General features: G+C 32.2%; 1 long non-coding RNA gene across 1 annotated transcript; it reads right to left on the reverse strand.

Annotated features, from left to right (window-relative positions):
• Positions 1–492: 492 nt before the first annotated feature.
• LOC114580925 lies at positions 493–1,169 on the reverse strand. The gene is made up of 2 exons (XR_003702599.1): positions 1,015–1,169; positions 493–966 (listed from the first exon to the last, which is right to left on the reverse strand). It is a non-coding gene; the product is annotated as an uncharacterized LOC114580925 (long non-coding RNA).
• Between the last annotated feature and the right edge of the window lie 2,633 nt (positions 1,170–3,802).

Genomic DNA, 3,802 nt, shown 5'->3' on the forward strand with positions numbered 1-3,802 from the left:
ATGTTGATTACCTTGATCATAGACATTTTACTAATCATTTGAATGTCTTAATGATATCATAATTCATAATTTGATGATCTTGGGCTTGTTAGATTCGTCTCGTCAAGCCGCTCGAATCAGCTATAAGCATGTCATGTTTGAAAGCCGTTTGGTCATCTAATTTATGATTTGAACCTTCCAAATGCATTTCGGTTCTTCGATTTGGTCCCATTTGGGCTCTGATTGATTGAATTTGGTGTTGTTGGGTTTGTAATTTTGAGACGTTCAATTCAACTATAAGTTTGCTGAAATCGGAGATTGGATGGTCTTAATTTTAATTTTGAAAGTTTCCAACTTGATTTTGCCTAAAGATTCGTTCCCGATCAAGATAATTTTTTGATGATATATCAACAATAAAATCCTGGGAGATTCTCCCACTTCGATGCCATTTATTTATATAATATCTTTTGCCTTTGTCTCTCTTTTTTAGTTCTGCTAATAACCTTGCAGTCCTACTGGTAAGATCCAGAATTCATTCACAGACAAATCTAGCAGTTACAGCTCATTTGGATGCTTGAATTCCAAAATAGGTTTTTCAAAACAATAAAGAATGCATCATTTGGCTTCATAGAAATAGAAATTACAATTAATTTCAAACACTAGAAACCTCCGTATAACTCAGCAAAAGTTGCACATTGCATTTTTCGCACTCCAAACGAGTGAAAACATAATTTCAAACTACAAGCAACCAAATGAGCTCCTTTGAGAAATTGAAGCAGAATATCAACCTTAACATTGGTCGAGCAGAGTTTGATTGCCTCTTCCGCATCTGTAATTTCCTAACATAAAATTCACATGGGCAAGATTAGAAAAAAGGACCCACTTATCTGAATCGCTCAAGGAATTCTGACTGATTGCCCTGATGCAGCAAGCGATAGCATCCGAGTAAAGCCTCTTCCCCATTTTCGCATACTAATTGCTCCGCTCCTGCGCTCGGAACGGATGGCATGAGAAATCCAGGAGAAGGAGATTCACCTTGAGTTCTATCACAGCAGACTCGTTGAGGGCAGCAATGGCATACAAGTCCTCCCTTTGTCTATCGGTTTGGGGTTCCGAGCCCGCAACCATAAAAAACGCCATCAGCCTACCCTTGCTTTTTTTTTTTTTTTCTTTTTGGAAGAAGAGATGAAACGCGGGTTAGAAGTTGGTAAGCAGGCAACATTTCTTTACTAGAAAGAAGAAATTAAAGCAAGTTTTTTTTTTTTTTTCCGATTAAACCATTGCTCTTCTGTGTTGCTCTCCATGTCATATTAGTACTGATTTTTTAGTTATTGTTTTAGTATTATGAGATAATGGTTGTAATATTTAAAATTCATATGCATTCTAAATATAATATAAAATGAATTCAATGCATTTGAAATATCTATTAGTGTTTGATTAGTGGTAAAGTAAAATTGGATTTATATATATATATCGTTAGCACCTAAATCACATTAAAATATGTTCATAAAATATTTTATTTTATTTTAAATGAGTTTATATTAATAATATATTTGATAAAAATTAAAAATTTGAGCATTATATAAATATATATAAAGATTTTGGGTTAGATATAAACATACATAAATTTTCTTTTGATGCATATGTAAACCACCCTATTTATTTTTAATGTTTTCATTGCTTTAGAGTGAATCTTTTTTTTTAAATGTTAGTGCATGAGGTTGGGTTACCCAATCGAAGGACTCGTGAAGTGAATAAAAAATTTAATCTTTTTAATAACTTCTTGCGTCAAAGCACAAAGTTGGTGAGTATGGCGAGGGCTTATTGGCGATGGCAGAGGAAATTGTAAGTTTACGATAAAAGTGTTCTAGGCATAGTAGGGGGCAAGGTTCAGATGAGTAATCAAAGGTAGAGGTGAGGGTTGTTATGTCCGAAGTTCTTCATCATGATGCGGTGTACTCTAAATACACTCTATTTTAGCTAATTTAGAATACACTAAAAATAGCTTATCAAGTGAGTTTCAACCACTTAAGAAAAAAATATTTACTTTACTTCTAGCAAAACAAGCAAAAAAAAAAAAAACTCACATTTCAAGTGTATTACACTCAAAATTGTCCCAAGCATGTGTTCCCTTAGTATAAATATTTATTGACCTTTATACCAACAAATCATATGAAATTAATGTGAACGAGTCTTGAGTTCAATAGCCAACAATCTTCAAAATCAAAACTAAATCTTATTAAAAATGATTAATGGAATTTAAACTCCATAGCCAACAATCACCCACTTTGAATCTAAAAATTTAATACACATTCATTGGTCATGAAAATTCTTGTGTGCATCATTTTCTTTCACTTTTTTCAACCATAGAGGTTATCTAAATATTTGCAATTCCTTAATCCATTAGTGATAAATCTATTATATCATTTTACTACAAACTTTATCTTATTATTATGTTTAGGGCTTACTTGTTCAGAAAGAGATAATGATATGGCCTTTATTATTTTATGTCAAGGCTAGTACATTTTGAGGAAATGGAGCTGTATATCATAGAAAACCTAGGGTTAACTATGGCATGATGGAAAGTATTAAATCCAAATACATATGTGATAATACTAGAATCTCACTTGAAAGATCACAATATTCAAGTAGAGAAAAGGGGGAAAAGAAAGAGAAAAGACAAAGACAAAAGCGATAAGATTTTATAGCAGATAAGAAATGTCTGAAAACATTGTATATGTCCCCAAAATAGCCCTTTGACCTCATATTAATTAGGTTTTATGCCCTACATGAGAGATTGACCCTAAATCACATAAATAAATAAATAAAAATATATGATAAGATATGTACAAACATGCATATAAAATTATAGTTGGTACACATCAGAAATGAGTGAGTAAATGTAGACAAATTTTTGGGGTGAGTAGTCAAACAAACATATTAATTGGGTAAATGAGGTTGTGAGTCTCATAAAAGGGATGTCACATATCAACAAAATTTCCTGCTCAGGATAGGCTTTGGTGAGGCTCTCATGTTGATTGAGCGAGTAGTCCCCCTCCAGTATAGGTGAGTGTGTTCCAAATTTGGATTCAAATACTTTGATTTTGATGATAATAAATATTATTATTTCCTCACCGCTACTATTATTAAATATCTATTTTGTTTGCCCTGCTTACTAACATTTCAGGTCCACAAAGATCACTTGCAATGCAAATCAGCTCAAGAACGGGTAGTAAAGTTGAGTTTGTTTGTAATTTCATATCAATATATTTTTTATCTTTCTTGAGTAAAATCTTGAATATGGTGGACCCCAGGCTAAGTAATCTTACACACACTCAGGAGAGAAATTTGGTGAGTTAGAGATTTGTTCTAATTTTGATCAAATCATATATGACGATTTGAGATCATATTGGACGATCCATTAAAAATAGAAACCCTAATTAAGACATTCAACTAATTACAAGTGATTAAACTAATTGTATTGGACGATCAACTTAAATAATGAAAATAGTCACTAATCTCAATTTAGGTTATGTTTTAAGTTTCAAATTTTATTCTAATCGTACAAGACGATATGCATCATCCTAGATGATTTATGACAATTATATTGAAATAGATCCGGTGATTAGGAGAGTAATTATGATTAAATTATTGAATCATATCATATAAGACTATCCATCTTGATTGTACTGAACAATTTAGTATATTTTGTGGGACGATTCCCAATCATCCAATACGAAAAATCATAACTTTACTCTAATCATCCAAGATGATCGTCCTGGACGTCCTGAGATGTTTTTGGGACGATATGGAGATCACCACC

The sequence above is a fragment of the Dendrobium catenatum genome, unplaced genomic scaffold (genome assembly GCF_001605985.2).
Source record: "Dendrobium catenatum unplaced genomic scaffold, ASM160598v2 fragScaff_scaffold_1400, whole genome shotgun sequence".
Classification (NCBI taxonomy): domain Eukaryota; kingdom Viridiplantae; phylum Streptophyta; class Magnoliopsida; order Asparagales; family Orchidaceae; genus Dendrobium; species Dendrobium catenatum.